This window comes from Sander vitreus, chromosome 12 (assembly GCF_031162955.1).
Source record: "Sander vitreus isolate 19-12246 chromosome 12, sanVit1, whole genome shotgun sequence".
Classification (NCBI taxonomy): domain Eukaryota; kingdom Metazoa; phylum Chordata; class Actinopteri; order Perciformes; family Percidae; genus Sander; species Sander vitreus.
The window spans coordinates 13112025-13130461 of NC_135866.1; the positions used below are offsets into that span (position 1 = coordinate 13112025).

Below are 18437 nucleotides of genomic sequence, written 5' to 3' on the forward strand. Positions count from 1 at the left end.
TGCCAGATGCATGGTAAATGGTCCATTAAAACAAAAATAATGTAAATCATAACAGGAAAAGGCAGAATTGTCCAGCTTTTTGCAGTCATATCAGATGTTATTCCAACAACTTTATGAAAAGATCAATGTAGGCCTATTCCAATTAGACTTCACAATATAGTCTATGAGGTGCACCTACTGTAACAATACAGGCATAACTCAAATTTACCAGAGATGATTAAATGTCTCAGACATTAAGCTGTTTATATAAACCTATATAGTTGAAGATGGAAAACAAATGTCTTTGTTTATAACAAGATAGGCAACTTGTTTATCCAGTAGTGGCAAATTAGCCTACTTAACACGCTTTAAGTCACTTTCCCAGGACTATATTCGTCACCAATGTTGTAATTCCTAATAATTCAATTGAGAAATCCAAGTTATGATTGCAACATAACTTTTTAGCAGAATGAACCGAGAACCCATTGAGCCCAAGTGTTTCGTAAACACAGCAAGGTGTGGTTTCTGTCCAAAAGCGGTCAGCTTCCGTCTATTCACAGCAGACCATTATCTGCGCAACAAGAGACGGTGAGGGGAAGAGGTGCGCGGTCTGTCCTCTGTCTGGACAGCAGAAAAAAAACGACGCAAACTTGAATACTTTCTTCAAACATAAAAAAAACAACAACTTGGCAAACATGAGTTTGTACGGCTCAAACCAAAGACTGGCTACCGCGGGCCAGAGAAGTAATTCGCGACAAGATTTGGCGAACATGACGACTTCAGGTCGAAACGACGTGTTCGTCGGTGGAAACGGCTTCCAGGGAGATTACCAAGGACAGGGCACCATCTACACCTCCTTCTCCAGGACCTCCATGCACGGCGGGGGGGCAGCGAAAGCGCAAGTCCTCGGCATGGGTGCGGGCGGAGGTGGTGGAATGAAGTAAGTAATCACCTGTTGCTTTGAAGTTAGTTTTACGGAACGAGTGTGTGTTTGAATTTGCCATTAAACGTTCATGTTCTTCCTATAGATAACAAAATGCGAAACATAAACTGCACATTCTTGAGAAATATGTCAGCTGTGTCGAAGCAAAGCCATAAAATCCAGTTGGAAATGTTTTAGGGGATTATGTCGTTATCAGTGGGCTACTACCAAAAAGAGAAACATGTCACCAAACGGTTCCAATAAGGCCATAACGCCATTGAAGAGCACAACCATGTTACTGAATTCTGTAGAGCTAATTGTTGAGTTCAAGAACACAAGAAGTATCCTGATTTTCTAATTTGATTTCTTAACATGTGTTTCTAAATCAGTGGCGTAACGAGCCAACACCGGGCCCCTAAACAGGATTATCAAGGCGGGCCCCCCTACTACAGCACGTGATGACGGGGCAATGTCCACGAGTAGGCTACCATCAATAGGACAGGATAGGATCATAGAGACACAGCATATAAGAGATGAGATGACTGACAAAATCAGGAGTAGCCTACGCGCACCAACAACAACAACAAAAAACACTGGTGAATGTGCACCATAACACATGAAAAAACACACAAGGGCAGTCCCTCCAGGATTTCCTGGCGTTTTTTTTAGATTGTTGCGGCCCAAAATGACTGATTTCGCGATAAAAGTTGCGATGTCTTTTGTATGTTTGTTGCAATGAAGTTGCAGAAGACAGTGAAAGTTGCAAAAAAAAGTTTTTTGTATAGTTCTTTAAAAAAAAAAAAAAAAGGAAACTTGTTTTGGGGAGAATAATAATTATTACTATTAATTAATTACTCTGGGCTGAGATTCCCTAGGAACCTTACCAAAAAGGCTCAGGATGCTGCAAATGTTGGTATAACATTCATACGGTTTAATAAAGTACTTATTGAACTTTAACTTAGCATTGCACTTCGGTAACGAGTGTAGCTGTCCTCAATTTAGGTCATCCTGTACGTCTCATGTCCGGTTTTTCCTGCATCCACCGTGTGTGATTTTGTGTGTGTGTGTGTTTGTCAGTCGCTCTGCAGAGATCAGACAGGATGTAAACAGCAGCAGCTTTCAGTGACTTTAGAGTGAAAAAACATTAGAGGGTACATTGATGTTAAAATGTTTACAGGTTGGCAGGACGGTCTGAAATGTTCTGCACGGTCTTTCGTTGTACGTTTTGTTGGTAAATGTGAGATGTTCGAGTCACACACAAGAGAACGGTCTCTGAAACAAGGAAATGAATTTGACCCGTTCTCACTCCCGCTTGGTCAGTGGCCAAATGCGATAGGGGGGCCCCGGCTGTCAATCAATATCTTCCAGTCACGCGGGCCCCTGATTGGTCCGGGCCCGTAAGCACCGCTTACCCTGGTTACCGATAGTTACGCGTCTGTTCTAAATACTCCTAGGTCACTCCTGATCTGTTTCATAATATTCTGAATTACAGGAACTACATGAACACTCCCCTTGAATGTCCTCCCACTGCTATCATCCATCATGATGTCAGTGTCTAATTTATAACAGTGATGTCTGTGACAGAGCTTTTCAAACTATTTCCATTTCTGTGTGGAAAAAAAACTCCCAATTGCTTAACTCATGATGAACAGAGGTTAAAGTAAAATACAGGATGTGCATGGGGGAGTTGCAAACTCTTTAAAGAGAGAAAGTCAAGAGTTGGTTGGTGTATTGGTGACCCTTTGGTGACCTGTTTCCATGTCCATGTGAGTTTGTGTTGGGATTAAAATACTAGTTTATAATTGTTAAAGGATTATGCCTCATTAGAAACTACTTTGGCCTTTCTTTGATTTTAACACTTTATTGTTGTTGTTATGCCATGTTGTTCATTAAGAATGTTGGATCAGATAGTATTCATTTTAGTTTCCATGAAATCCAATGATCATTTACAAGCATTTACCAATCTAGTAACTTATTAACTATATCAACAGTATCTGTCTTTGAAACAGTATAATCAAAACTTAAAAAAACCAAACAAATAAAACAAAGCTAGCTGTACATAGAATTGATTGATTAAAACACGTATTACGAGCTCTGGAAATGTATTTTTTTGTTTTTTGTCCTTATGTGTAGTGTCCAGGTAATTCAGCAAAAAGCTTTGTTCCTGACAAACCAGTGCCAGGAGTTCCTGCAGAGAGCGACTATGATATTCCAGAGTGTAAGTGTAGCACACAGATTACACTGAACATAATTGATCCCAAGTGTTTGTTTTCACTTCTAGTGGTAATTGGAATGGCATTGACTTCATTGTTATAATGTTTTCTGTTCACACATCAACATGATGATGTCATATCAGATTTAAAAAAACAGATATCATCATCAGTATAATTTTGCAGGTGGCTAGAGTTCAGTATCTATACTGTGTGATTTTTATAGGGGGGTCCAGCCGTGGAGGTAGACAACCTGTTGATCATGGCTGCAGAAACCATGGAGCAGATGAAGGTCTATGGCAGAGAGCTGCAACAAATGCGTATACCTAATGACATCTTCAGAAGGTAAGAAAAGAAAAGTGCAGTGTGAGTTTGTTTGCTGTATTTTCATGTTGGCATTTGCACGTGTTCATTCATGACTGTGTATATGCATTCTGCCCACAGGTTAATGAGTAAATTTGCCAATATTTGAGGTCATAGAGTAGCATCTTAATTTCATTTTGTAGTTAAACCAAACATTTTAAAGACAAAGTTATTCTGAGGAGTTATGTGCTCTCTGAACATTATTGTCATTCAGCTGTATTTGCCAAGATGAGCTCTTTAAGCTCTTAATCCATCATTGTGCCTTAGAAGATTCACAAAGTATTTTCCTTTTTTTGTACAACTCTACAGCTTAGAACAGTTCCAGCACTTGCATGGTGCTTTGCAACAGCAATTGGTCAGTAGTATGACCATACGACGGAACAGAGGCAGCGTGGGTTCCCTTGAGGGGGGGAGGATCTTCAATGATGCCATGGCCTGGATTGCCCAACAGAAGGTGAGCTCTTCATACGTCAGAGACTTTTAAGAACATTTAAAAAAAACAAAAACATATATGGCTAATGTGTCTGATGCCTTCTGTGACAGCATCATCCACAAACATCTTGGCAAAACTCCGTGACCAAAAGTTTTTTGTAACCTGTTTGTGCAGAATGAATAGCTGCACCTGCATGTGTGTGCATGTCTGTATACCTGGGTGAATTAGTGTACTGTGCAGCATTTTGTATGTGAAGGGAGGAGGAGTAGGGGGAGGGGGAAGTGTGCACTATCATTTATTCTGACCTCCTGTAACTGAAACCATCAGGACACACTGCCAAAACCTGATCCGTGAGTGAAAGAGGCCTGGGGGGAGAGGGGGTGAAGAAGGATTGAAACAAAGAAGAGGAAAGAGCTCTGCCATTTGAGAAAGAGACGGCGAGAGAGAAATGCAGAAAGAGAGACAGAGTTGGGAAAGAGGGAGGGGGATAAAGACGCTGGGGGGGCAAAAAGAAGTAAAGGAGTGTGATCTCTGACACTCTACGCTGAGTCAGTTGTTATAGGACAGGGTAGTTCAGCAGAACTGTAACATGCTCATGGGGAAAAAGTCATTCTACTCTCTACCTCCCCCCACTCTCACACCCAACCAAAAAACACACCCTGTCATTCTGTCAACGCGTCAAGCCTCACCCTTTATATTTAGTAATTAATTTCCTCCCTGTCATCTGGTGTAGAAACATTTCTTATATATTTTTTTCTGTGACAGCCTTTGCACTTTAGGTATTTGCTTTTTTAAAACTCCAAAACTGGGAACATATCACCTGATGCACTACTGCTGCCATTTTTACTTAGTGTCTCTATTTACTGTTTACTGTTACGTTTTTAGTTATTGTACCTACAGTCCAACATATAACTTTGTTGACCTTTCTACTCTGGACATTAGCTGTACTGCTGACAATCTCTTAACAGCCAAGTCATGTGTAGCTTCAGTCAAGAAGGAAAAGGGAGTGGTGAGAGAACAAAAGCTTTGAGAGAGAGAGAAAAATGCGAGTTAAGAGCAGGGACTGGCTGAGGTCTGTTTGCCTGCAGAGCTCTTATCAAAGCTAAGTGAGTGCTGCAAGCGAGGGGAATAGTTGGGATAGTTTCCTGCTTAACAATGGACTTAATGATTATATGCTGCCACCTAGAGGACAAAGAGTGAAAGAAGTCAGGGAATTGATAGCAGGCAGACTAGTGCATGTGTTGAGATTTAGAATAATATTGCCTTAATTCTTTAAGGAGGGCTCAGTGGGTTTTCTATTGTTGAAAAAAAACAAAACATAACAAGACTAAAACAATGAGTTGATTATATGAATAAGGATTGCCTGTGTAGCTAAAGCCAATAAAGCTTAGTCTTCTGTGCTCCAGAGCTTCATTGTTTTCCTAAAACTATTAAAAAACACATTGATGAGCCACACCGTTGCATTGCATGACATGTTGCACATGTTGTTACTTTGAGTCAATTCCACATACAGTACACTGTCCTGCAGACTAGAGCACTACATGTGTATTAATTCGCAGCTGAAAATAGTCCCCAAGAAATGCACAATTAACTCCTGTTTGAGTAGCATTTGCTAAACACTGCAGTGCCCAGGTGTTTAGGAAAATTACAGAGATTTAAGAAAAAAAGATTTTTTTTATTTGTGAATTATTTTAAATGATTTGTCTCTTTGGTAGGAATAAATAGGCTTAGGGCAGAGTTCCACAGGTAGGAAGGGCAGAAATCATTGAGAGATGGATTATGCATTGTTTGTTTTTCATGGAGTTTGTTGACAATAAAAAGTAATGATGCCTTATTCTTAAACATGTTTATATATACAGTATAAATATATTATTTCATGAACCATTATACAGTAACGTTCTACAAAATATGTAATTTTGCATCAAATGAGGTTAATTTTCACGTTGTTATTGTATGTGGAAGTTATTGCATTTTAAAAGGTAATAAATATTGTGATTCTGCATCTTGTAGCGCATGATTGAGACAGCTCCATGGGGAGATGACTCGAAACCATAGAAAAGCAAATCATAACCCAAAACAAAAACCACAGCTCCATCCAGAGGAGCCAAGAAGTAGACCGTGCCAGAGATGAACTGGTAAGTGGTCACCCTGTTTTCCTGTTTTGAATCTCTTCTCAGTTGCTTCTTTACTTTGGACTGGAGTCTTTAGATCTTGTTTGTTGAGGAGGATGGTCATCTATGTGTCATGTGTACAAAGGTTTTGTAATCCTATTTAAAACTGAGCAAAAAACAAAATCTTGTTTTTTGTAGAGGGGCGACAAGTACAACCTTTCCATCTTGGAACAAGAATGGGAAAGCTTACAGGTAGAACCAAACTCTTTAACAAAAATGGTATTTTTTTTAGATTGTCAAAATCAGTGGCACCATTGTAACTTTTTATCAAATTCATAAATTTACATTGTGTCTGTCTCAGAAAAATTTCCCACAGCCGTGTGGTTCAGCTGCGAGAGCTTCAGGGCATCATCGGGGAGATCTCCCGAGCCATTATGTGGGTGAATGAGAGAGAGGAGGAAGAGCTTATGTTTGACTGGGGAGACAAGAACATCGACCAGTATATCCCTAGGAAGCAAGAGAGCTACTCAGTAAGGATCTCTGTCTGAACTGTTCTTTTTCGCCTGGTTGGATGTTTCTGTTTTAGTTTATGGCTGGGATTATACCCTAATAATTGATATGTTTTTATTACATATACTATTTAATCTCAATTAAGTATGTTGGCTTTCAGAGTCCAAAGTCTAGCCTTTTGGGTCCCTTACTTTCTGTTCTCCTGACAGGGGCTGATGAGGGACCTGGAGGAGAAAGAGAAGGAGCTAAACAAGCTAAAAGGGAAAGCAGATGGACTTGTGAACAACAACCACCCTGCATCAGATAAGATTGAAGTAAAGTGTCTGGATGTTTTCCTATCCTAAAGAGCAAAGTGTTTATTGGTTTTGTACTGATGACTTTGTGTGTGCCCACAGGCCTACATGGACACCTTACAGACCCAGTGGAGCTGGCTGCTGCAGATCACCAAGTGTATCCATGTTCATTTGAAGGAGAATGCTGCCTACAGCCAAGTAAGCGCTCAGTTCAGCTCTAGCTCTTATACAGGTAGAGCACTGTATGTCATCATGTGAACACTAATCAAAGCTTTTTTGCTGCCCTCTTCAGTTTTTCAAGGAGGCCAATGAGACCTATGCGAAGCTGCAGAAGGAGTGTGAGACTATCCGAAACAAGTACACGTGCGACAAGAACACCCCACTGGATAACCTCACAGAACTCCTGAAAAACCTAGAGGTATCATTGTACTCTTCTGCACTTCTTCCTGCTGGTGTGAAGCACAAGACATGCTCAAACTATTGGTTCTGTTGTGTGACATTATTTTTTAGAGACTAAATAGAATGTCTCTGCATGTCTGCGTTCAATCTGTAGAGTTTTGAACTTTGAATGATAGTTGCAGTGGCTCATTTAAAAACACAAGTCGGATTTTTGCATGTTCACAGAAAGATAAGGAGCGAGTCATGGAGAATAAGAGGCAGGTCCATAGTCTGGTCACCAAATCTAAGACCATTGTCAGGCTGAAACCTCGCAACCCTGAGGATAAGAGCAACAGCCGTGTCATTGTACAGGCCTTATGTGACTTTAAACAAGACCAGGTGGGATATATGCTCTCTCAATACACACACAAACACACATGCACACAGACACAGAGTAAAAAGTGGAATATTACAAATATTATTTTCTTCTGTTTATGTGTTCTGTTTTGTGCTCCAGATAGGGATTTTAAAAGGGAATGAGGGCATCCTGAAAGATAACTCGCAGCGCAGCAAGTGGCTTGTGACAGGACCTGGAGGTATGGACATGTTGATTCCCTCTGTGTGTCTGCTGATCCCTCCACCAAACCCGTTCAGCATCGGCCTCGCCGACAAGTAAGAACCATTCAGTCAACGTAGACCAATGTAGGTCTGGGGAAATCCTGTTCAGATATTGGTCAGAGCAATTAAAAATGTTCAGATCACGGGGATTTATTTTATCTAATAAATATATTGGATACATACAATTTCCCAGAGCTACATAAGAAAACAGGCTTTCTTTTGGGATGGTATATTTTGCTGACATTGTCCAATAGATTCTAAAAGATTTTTTATAAGCATGAGAGACAAGAAATAACCAATAACCCACAAAGGTGCAAGTAATCATTCAGATAAGAGAAAACAGAATATCTGCGTTTGCTAAAAATTACATTATGTTTATCATGTAGTGTCTGCGTAGTAATGGCTTTTGCTGGTTACTAGGAATGAGCAGTATTATGAAGCCATCATGAGCATCTGGAATCAGCTCTACATCAACATCAAGAGTCTCATCTCATGGCAATATTGCCTCAAAGACGTGAATTACATCAACTCCCTCACTGTCAACATGGTAAGATTACAATAACTTATTCTGAGTTTTCCTGTTACAATAACATACCAAGCAAAACTGAATTAGATTCAGTTTCTGTCTTATCTGAAACACTGTCTGCAGGAATTGGCTCACTTCCTGTTCCTTTTGCTTAACCTGACCCCTCTCCATTGTCTTGCAGCTGTCTAAAATGCGTCCCGACGAGTACCGCAATATCATCAAAAGACTGGAGACTCACTACCAAGAGTTCATGCGTACCAGCCAAGGTTCTGAGCTGTTTGGGGAAGAGGAGAAGAAAACTATGCAGGGCCATTTTGATAAAGCCCAAAGCTACTATGATACACTGATTATCCAGCTGCCTGCTTACAGTGAGTGTCAAATGTCTTTACCTTATCCCTAAATTGTCAGTCCACTAAATTTGCAAAGATACTGCTGTTATTTTCCCACTTTAATCGATATTCTTAACATTTTCCACCAACCAATAAAGAGGAAGAAGGGGTAAAGCCTGACAATGTCAAGCCCCCCTGTCGTCCCTGGTCCCTGTCCATCCTCCCCCAGCCAGTTCTACCATCAGCCTTACCCTGCTCAACAGTCTGCAAGAACTTCGACGCAGGCTGGAGCTGGCTGAGTCCGGTCTCACCAGTCATCTACACGTTCCCCTGGGGGACAACAGTGTGCATGAGTGCTCGGTGCACATCCAGAAGCTCCAGGTGTGTAACTTTTTGTTTATTGTTCTATCTGATGAAAAATTAGGTTCTTCTTTGTGACAAAAACCCATTTCAAAATGGGCAAAATATAGATGAAATATAATGAGCTCTTTGTAAAACAAAAATAAAACAAAACATGCAATTTTTCTTTCTTGTTTCATGCTCTGTGAGAAACAACTGATTATGCTAAATGTAACTTATTATGACATATTGATATCCAGACTGTGCACCAAGACTTGGACTCCATTCATGATGAGTACCTGCGACTAAGAGAAAAGATTATAAAGCAGCTGGAGGGGATACCTGCAGACTCCGAGCATGCCAAGTTCCTCCGCTCAGAACTAGAAATCATCAACCAAAAACTGAGAGGCCTGCAGGGTCTCTACACAGCCTATCTTCAAAGGTACATTATTTAATTTAATCACATCTCCTTTTTATTCCTATTTATCCCACAATGATTGAGAAAATACTGCACAAATAAAATAAATACTGGCACTGGAATTTGTGGCAACATACAGCTTTACTGATTATAGACTAAAAATATATTTTTTCATTAAATGTAGTGAAATTCATAAGTTCATTTAATGTAATGGCTTTGTGTCTTTAACAGGCTGTCGGCTCTTATGGCCTTGCTCCAGAGCCTTTTCCAGGCTGAAGATATCATTAAAGTCAATGAGGCCCGGCTGACAGAGAAGGAGACCACCTCTCTGGACCTTCGAGAGGTGGAAAAATATCGGAGCACACTAAAGGTCTGACACACCTTTTATATTTAGTTTGAACTGCAGTCTCTTGCTTTTCCAGTCTCAAGACATATACAAACACTCACTGAATCCTTTTTGTCCTCTCTGGGACAAAAAACATGGCTGAGATTCCACACATGGGTCACATGACAAAACCCAGTGGTGGGAATGTAAGACAGTATATTTATACAAGTACTGTACTTGAGTTGAGGTACTTGTACTTTACTATTTCCATGTTTCTATGTTATACCACTATATACGTGTACACACCACTACAATCCAGTTAAAAATAAAAGTAGTAATAATCCAATATAAGATGGCATAATCATACATATTGTCAAAGCGCCCACCTCTAAATGTAAATAAGACTTAAATAGAATGTATTGTTACAGTTGAAATGTTTTAAACTATTTTGTGATTTTCTAATCAAGCAAATGAAGAGTGATCTGGAGCAAAAAAGAGACCTGCTGACAGCTATGGAGTCTGACCTGGCTAAAGCAGTGCACTGGAATGGTCAAATCTCCGCGCCCTTCCACAAGTGTGATGTGGACTTGTCCAAGTACTCAGACCTGGTGGGTCAGTTGTCTGACCGCTGGCGCCGCATCCAAACCCAGATTGACAGCAGGTAGGACAGTCTGTATATGTACACACATTGCTTCAGTACCTGTGAATATGTCTTCACATCCTCCATTCGTCAGTGCTGGTAAAAACACCCAAAAAAAATCCTTTCATCCCTTCCTCTTCCTCCCACTCTTTCCTCCTCAGAGTGTGGGACTTGGAGAAGCAGGAAAAACAGCTGAATCATTATCAGCAGAGCAGCAGTCAGCTGGAACAGTGGATAGACAATGCCAGGAAGCGCCAGGACACCCTTCAGACGGTTAAGCTCAGCGACATCCAGACTCTAATGGACCACCTCAACCAACAGAAGGCACGTCTTTCCTTGTTTACATAAACATATTGCAATCATGTAATGAAACTTTTTTTAATTGGAAATATCCATCATTTACAATTTATTGAGCTTCTGACAGCCGTGAACTTTGGTGTAGGTGTGTGGATTTTATACATCACACACAGCACAGCAGCAGTGTAAAGTGTTGCAAAAAGTGTCAGTTTTTCTCAGATGATTTATGGAATTCTGCTTACTTTCCCTTGAGACCAAGAAAATTAATTTGAGTAACTGCTTATTATAATATCATTAACATTGTTGTCTAAGAAAGTAATGGATGTCTGAGAAGAAGCACCAACTGGACAGTGTCATGCCAGATTAAATCAGTGATTTTAATGCCCCCTTTTGACTGCACAGGCACTTCACACTGAAATTAAAGGAAAGAAGGAGAAAGTAGAGGTTGTGCAGAAAAAACGCAGACACCTGTGCTACCTCCATAAAGGTAGGTTGTCACTTAATGTGCACCGTTTTCTTTCATTTTAAAACATTTTTATAGATGTTTACAAGCTGATGAACCGAAGGCACACATTGTACAAATAATGAAGTCCATGTTGTGTTGTGGGTTTTTTAGGACTATGAGCTGCAGCTGGCTTCCTACGGTTCAGGCCTGGAAACTCTGCTTAATATTCCTATCAAGAGAACAATGCTGCAGTCCCCCTCTTCTGTGGTCAGACAAGAGGTATGAGTGCTGTCTCTCCATTAAGTCATAGTAAACCAATTTTCATTTAGATATTAGTTATTACACATTCAAGTTATCATTATATGTTGTATATACATACGTATAAATTATACAATGGTTATTTTCTTTTGTATTATGAGCTCATGTAATACAACCAATTTAAATGTTAATCGCCTAATTGCATCCGTCATGTAAAGAGCTCACCGGTATGAAATTAACTCATGAACATTTGACATCAGTATTCATCCACCTTTTTTTAACTCCCATCAGGCGGCTGACCTCCAGTCCAACTACATAGAGCTACTCACCCGCTCTAGTGACTACTACAAGTTCCTTGGGGAGCTACTGAAGAACATGGAAGAGCTAAAGGTAGGTGTCGGATTTGTATGATGCCATTTAAGACATCATTAAAAGTCGATAATACTGTGTTAGTAAAATAAATAGTATGATAAAAAAATAACATCAGTGAACAAATTAACAATATGAAAGTAGTTGACTGAGGCTCTTTCTGCTTTTTGTCAATGCTCTCAGATCAGGAACACCAAGATCGAGATGTTGGAGGAGGAACTAAAGCGCCTGAAGGACTGACCTCCAGGACCGTAACCAGAAAAAACAAGTCTCTCGAGGATGCTTTGGCCCGCTACAAGCTGGACCTCACTCAATCACGAGAACAGCTCATTTCTATGGAGGAAGTGAAGAGAAACACAGCAATACAAGTTAGCGTTACCAAGGAGAGCCTGGACAGCACACACAACCAGCTTCAAGAGCTCAACGACCAGCTGACCCGCATTAAATACCAGCTGGATGAAGAAAAGAGGAAAAGAATGTTGGCAGAGGAACGCTACACCAGCCAGCAGGAAGAGTATGAGGTGGCTCTTCGCCGCAGACAGAAAGAACAGGACGAATTCAACTGGACCAAAATTGGCTTGGAAAAGTCTGTGAAGGACAAAGACCATGAACTGGAGAGGATGAAGATACTGCTAGATCGAAGAAGCGACTCGTCGACGAAACGCTGAGTCAGAAATCTCAAAGGTAAGAACACAGTGCACCCAGGAGGTTAATCAACTTAAGCAGACATACGAGACACAGATCCACGTTACCAAGACCACAATCCTAAAAGCCTCACAGCAGAAAGAAGAAGACACAGCAGAACTGAGACTGCAAGTTGACAGACTCACTGTCGAGAAGAGAGATCTAGAGGAGGAGCTGAGGAGACTGAGGCAGTCCATTGCTCACACAGAAGAGCAGAAAAGCAGAGCAGAGCAGGAGGCCAGCCAGCAGAGGGCCTCAGTGGTACAAGAAACAAGGATGCGCAGCGAGTTGGAGATTCAGCTGAGAACACTCATGCAGCAGGGAGGACAGGATGAGCTCAAACTGAAGGAGGCCATCAAAAACAACCAGGAGAAGTCCAGGCAGATCAGCATGCTAACATTTAACCTGGAGGAGGAGGGGAAAAAGAGGAGAGCTCTGGAATTGGAAATCCATCACCTGAAACAGGCTGAGGCAGACCTGAAGGCAAAGAACACCTCCTATCTGGAGTCCATTAACAAGCTTAAAGTGTACGAGCAGGAGATCAGCATCACCCGAGTAGAGCTGGAGAAGCAGACCAGTGAGAAATCCCAGGCTGAGCAGAGTACTGTCAGGCTGCAGAGCCGTATCCGAGAACTTCAGTGCTCTCTGAATGGAATGGAAGCAGAGTTGGAGAAGCAAAAGAAGTCAACCCAGGAGGAGTTCACACGTAGAAAGAGAATGGAGGCAGAGTTGGAGAGGATGACCCATACTTGCAGAGAGCACACCACCACAATTAGCACACTGAAGTCTGTCCAGCTAGAGACTTCCAACTATGGAAGGAAGTATGAGCAGGACATCAGTGCCCTCCAGGAGGCTCTGGATAAGAGTCTAAATGAGCATAAAGTCACCAAGCAAGAACTGGCAGCTGTCACGGCTGAGCTGAGGACACTTAAACAGAAACTCCAGCAGGAACAGGCTCGGACTCTTGAGCTCAACCAACGCAATGAGAGCCTGTATAAGACCATTGAGGAGAAGAGCCGCCAGCTTAACGAATACACTACCGAGATCGAAAAGCTGAAGACTCTGACGCAGAACCTGACCAAGGAGAGACTGAGGTTGGAGGAGGAGCTGAGGACAGTTAGACAGGAGAGAGATGAGCTGAAGCTTAGCAAAGCCACTATTGATGGAGAGAGTGCCACTCAGATCTCAGCCTTGCATGTCCAGCTTCAGAGTAGCACCAAGAAGACAGCTGAGCTCCAGGCTCTCATCAATGACCTGACCAAGGAGAGAGAAAAGCTTAAATTGGAAACAGACAAATTCCAAAAGCAATCAATCGAGGTATTTTTGATGGCATTGAAGGATCCTCTACACATAATTTAACTAATTGTTGTCTGCTTTTGCATGGATGGCTGCATTAAGACTAAGCATTATTTCAAACTGGCCCTGTTATATTAGTGACACCTGACTTATTTTAGGAGTTTTGCTTGAAATTCACTTGCTTACAAATGGTCTTGCTTTGACATGCATTTTGTTCACCCTTTTGACTTTGCATATTATGTGACTGACTCACATGATAAAAACTATCTCAATTAATCACTGCATACTAATTAATGTATTACATATATGTACATATCTTTTAACATACAGTATATACATTATCAATTGGTTCAACCAGTACTGACAACCGATTGACATTTCTTAACATTCAATTTGCCTGTGACTTTACAAATGATGAACAACTGTATATGTTGATAGGCTCTTAACAACATGCTGTGTAATTAGTTCATTAGAGTTGTGGCTCTGCATAGTCTGCTTTTTTTTCTCTGTGCATCACTTATTGGCATTCCTTTAAAGACATAATGATGTGTTTTCTTATTTCTCCCCAGACATCCATGATGGTGCATGATTCCCAAAGCCAATACAGTGAGCTGCTGCTGCAGAGGGACAGTTTGCTATCTAAGCTTAAACTGCTGGAGCAGGACAAGACTCGTCAGCAGCGCACAGAAGAGGAGCTCACCCGCATCAAGCTCACACTAGAGACTGAGCTCCGCAACAAACAGCGGCTGCAGGATGAAAAGAATGCTGTCCTCAAGGATTTCAACTACATGAAGAGCCAGTACGAGCTGAGAGACAGCCAGATTAGGCAGTTTGAATCTGACAGAGACAAGGCTGAACGAGACAGGCTCTCCCTGAAGAATGAAATTGAAAGGCTCATGCGGGAGCTAAAGAGTGTAGAGGAGAGGTTCAAGAGCCGTCTGTTGATCTCTGAAAAGGAGGCATCAGAACTGGCTCTCAAGAGAGATGCCCTGGAGAGAGAAATACACAGGCTGCAGCAGAGACCCAGCGCTCAGGCCAAGCAGACCCAGACAGATGAGAAGGTCCCAACAATCGATCCATCCAAGCTGATATTTGATGGGGTGCGCCGCAAAGTCACAGCCCACCAGCTTTGTGACTGTCATATAATCAGTAAAGCCACGCTAGACCAGCTCCTAAAGGGAAAAAAAGAGCGTGGATGAGGTAGCTCTGGACATCCAGCTCAGTCTAAAGGGTACCGGCATAATTGCTGGCATGACATCCGCTTCTCAAGGGAAAATGCCATTCACTAAAGCAAAAAACAAGAAACTCCTCAGCCCGGAGAGTGCCCTAATGCTCCTGGAAGCTCAAGCTGCAACAGGCTACATAGTGGACCCCGCATTTAATGAAAAGATGCCTGTGGATACTGCCTGCTCAAGAGGGATTGTAGACACAGAAGACAGAGACACCTTGGCGACAGCTGAAGCAGCTAGCACAGGCTTCAAAGATCCATACACTGGCAAAGTGTTATCTGTAGGCCAGGCTTGCAAACAGGGCCGCGTAGACAAAGTCACAGCCATCCGCTTGCTCCAGGCTCAGGAGTCTGTTGGAGGCATATTAGACCCTGTTCTGAGTGTGTTCCTTCCAATAGATCTGGCTTTGGATCGCAATCTTATTGATGAGGAGCTCTACAGGGCTTTGGCCAAAAAATCCCACCTGCTACATGGAGCCAGCGACAGGACAGAAGATAAGCTATAATGACTTAAGGAAAAAGTGTATAGTGGAACCTGTTTCTGGCTTGCTTCTGCTCCAGGGTCCAGAAAAGCCCATGACAGTAAAGGGTCTCCGTGGTGAAGTCTCTGTTACAGACCTTGTCGACTCTGAACTGCTGGATGAAACTGATTTGATGAAGCTCAAAGAGGGCAAGCTCACCAGCAGAGACATTGAAGACAAGCTAAAGTCTTATCTCTATGGCTCTACCTGCATTGCAGGGATCTATGACGAGGCCAATGACCGAATAATGCCTTTGTATCAGGCAATGAAGGAAGGCCTGCTCATGAGAGGAACCACCCTGGAGCTTCTTGAGGCCCAAGCTGCTTCTGGCTTTATTGTTGATCCAGTCAACAATGTGTTTTTTGACAGTAGAGGAGGCCTCAAAGAGAGGCCTGGTAGGAAAAGAGTTCAAGAATAAGCTGCTGTCTGCAGAGAAGGCAGTAACTGGATACAAAGACCCATCTACAGGAATGACAATCTCCCTCTTCCAGGCTATTGAGAAAGACCTTATTGAGAAAGGTCATGGAATCCGTCTTCTTGAGGCCCAAATTGCCAGCGGTGGGATTATTGACCCCAAAGAGAGCCACCGTATTGATGTTGCTGTTGCCTATAAAAGGGGATACTTTGATAAGGAGATGAATGAGATCCTAACTTATGAAGGAGATGATACAAAAGGGTTCTTTGACCCTAATACTAAGGAAAACCTGACATATCTTCAACTTAAAGACAGGTGCATAACAGATCGCAAAACAGGCCTAATACTCCTGCCACTCAAAGATAAGAAGAAGCCCCCAGAAGTCACAGGAGAGCCGTACAAATATCCTGCGAAAGAGGCGAGTTGTGATCGTTGACCCAGACACTGGGCTGGAGATGTCAGTGAGGGAGGCCTATCACCGGGAGCTAATTGACTATGACACTTTCCTGGAGTTGTCGGAGCAGGAGTGCGAGTGGGAGGAAATAACTATCAAGGGGTCTGATGGCTCTGCACGTTTGGTGATAGTGGATAGGAAAACAGGAACCCAGTATGACATCCAGGACTGCCTGGACCGCGGTGTCATTGACCAGAAGTCTTTGGATCAGTATCGCAGCGGAACGCTAACCTTGACCCAGATTGCTGACCAAATAACCAGCAGAACCAGCAGCACAGAGATGAACATTGCAGCCATCAACGTTGATGACATGGTCACCTGTAGCAGTCCCACCCAGGGTGCACCATCTTCTCCGACCGTCCGTAAACGCTTCAACAGTATTTCAATCACTGTTTCTCCCCCTGAAATGTTCGATGACCAGAGCCCTGTGGCTGCTATATTTGACACAGAGACCTTGGAGAAAATCACTGTGTCTGAAGCGCTCCGAAGAGGCATAGTTGACACTATTACAGCACAGAGACTACTGGAGGCCCAGGCAAGCACAGGTGGTATTATCAACCCTGCCAATGGTGAGAGATTGTCACTGCAGGATGCTGTCCATCAGAGTATCATCGATGAAAGCATGAGCGCTAAGCTGAAACCTGCCCAGAAAGCCTATGTTGGTTTTGAGGATGTGAAGACTAAAAGAAAGATGTCTGCAGCAGAGGCAGTGAAGGAGACATGGTTGCCCTATGAAGCTGGCCAGAGATTTTTGGAGTTTCAGTACCTGACAGGAGGCCTGATAGAGCCTGGCACTGAACGTCGCATCACCATTGAAGAGGCTATCCGCAGAGGTTGGCTAGATGGTCAAGGGGCACAGAAGCTTCAGGATTCACGGAATCACCAGAAGAACCTGACCTGTCCCAAGACAAAACTGAAGATCTCCTACAAGGAAGCCATGGACAGCTGCATGGTGGAAGAAAGCAATGGTATGAAGATGCTGCAGGCCTCCTCAATGTCCACCAAGGGAATCAGCAGCCCTTACAATGTTTCTAACCCAGGGTCACGCTCTGGGTCCAGGGCTGGTTCCCTAGCCGGTTCCAGGAGTGGATCTCGTAGAGGCAGTGTGGATTACTCCTCTACTTACAGCTATAGCTTCTCCTCCAGCAGTACCAACTTCAGCTCTAACACTCTCTCTTAATACACAGCATAGAAGGAGTGAAACTAGAGTAGTTATACCCAGCCTGTGGCGTTTGAGTGCTTTCGTAACAGTTTGCTTTTTCTAAATGTCTTTCTGCTACCTGTGAGATTTGGGGAGGTTTGTTTAAATACTGAATCTAATTGTTTTGGGTGATTTGGTGTTTCAATATTATACTTAATGCAGGTTATAATTAATGCTGAAAGAAATGTTAAAGGAAAATATTTTTTCATAGCTCATTTTAATATGTGGCTTTGTTTTAGAATGTAACATGTAACATTTGTTATTTCAAAATATGCTTGTTCACCTCAGCTTTAGCATGCAGTCAAAAATGCTAGTTTTTGCTCTTAGTTTTTTTGCAGCTTGACGTTTATGTTTTCATTTATGTTTTGGGGGAAAATAATGTTTTTGTTAATTGCAAATGCTGAGGTTTAGCTTAAAAATGTATTGATCACTAAAACGTTATTCTCACATGATCGAAAATAAAGTTGTCATAACAATTTCGACTCATTCATTTACTCATTAATTCATGTACTAGCTGTATATCTGTATTGTGCATAAAAAAGCTGAAGCAGTTCCCTGTATAAGGAGAGGCTCCGCAGTATCCATTGTGACCTATGGATGGCGCTAATTGTCATGCTAAAACGGTTTGAATGCAAGCCTGTTTGCCGTCTAAGCAAAGTTGTACCACAGAGGTAGAAAACAAAATTGTACACTTTGGTTATAGTGTAATATTAGCAGGACTGTGATGTTGGAATTATTAACATACTAAACCACTAGCAATGCAGGAGCTGTTTGTATAATGTTTGTATAGCCTCGTATAGCCTACCTATATATAAATAAATAAATAAATAAATATAGGTACTGATAACCAAGAATTACATATAAAGGATCAAGCA

At 42.0% G+C, this 18437-nt stretch overlaps 1 pseudogene across 1 annotated transcript; it reads left to right on the plus strand.

Annotated features, from left to right (window-relative positions):
• The first annotated feature begins 521 nt into the window (after window positions 1–521).
• On the plus strand, window positions 522–18038 carry LOC144526427 (desmoplakin-A-like; annotated as a pseudogene). The gene is made up of 24 exons (XR_013502753.1): window positions 522–919; window positions 3035–3119; window positions 3338–3456; window positions 3784–3928; window positions 5918–6042; window positions 6217–6270; window positions 6381–6548; window positions 6738–6842; window positions 6924–7019; window positions 7114–7239; window positions 7446–7598; window positions 7717–7871; window positions 8238–8364; window positions 8525–8711; window positions 8831–9053; window positions 9272–9453; window positions 9661–9799; window positions 10222–10415; window positions 10556–10718; window positions 11094–11178; window positions 11308–11415; window positions 11686–11784; window positions 11947–13764; window positions 14313–18038. The product of XR_013502753.1 is annotated as a desmoplakin-A-like (transcript).
• The last annotated feature ends 399 nt before the right edge of the window (window positions 18039–18437 follow it).